The following is a 270-nucleotide window of genomic DNA, read 5'->3' as shown; positions in this document are numbered from 1 at the left end:
GAAGTCAAGAGGTGAGGCTATGTGTGAGTACTGAGAAACAAACAGCTCACGACAGCCACGGAATGGATACCAAATTCCTCAAAACAGAAGCTAAAATTACTTTACCCAAGTAGTCTCTGCCATTCCAGTCACTGCCTCCCACTATCCAACTGCCACACTTTGAATCACATGTTAATCTTGATTTGCTTTTTGTATAGTTTTCTTGTATGTAGTTATGTACCTAATAAAAGTACATAATTTGTTACTTTTTTTTTTTTTTTTTTTTTTGTT

Source organism: Fukomys damarensis, unplaced genomic scaffold (genome assembly GCF_012274545.1).
Source record: "Fukomys damarensis isolate Sample0158 unplaced genomic scaffold, DMR_v1.0_HiC HiC_scaffold_36, whole genome shotgun sequence".
In the NCBI taxonomy this organism is placed as follows: domain Eukaryota; kingdom Metazoa; phylum Chordata; class Mammalia; order Rodentia; family Bathyergidae; genus Fukomys; species Fukomys damarensis.
Note: the sequence above shows the minus strand (reverse complement) of the source record.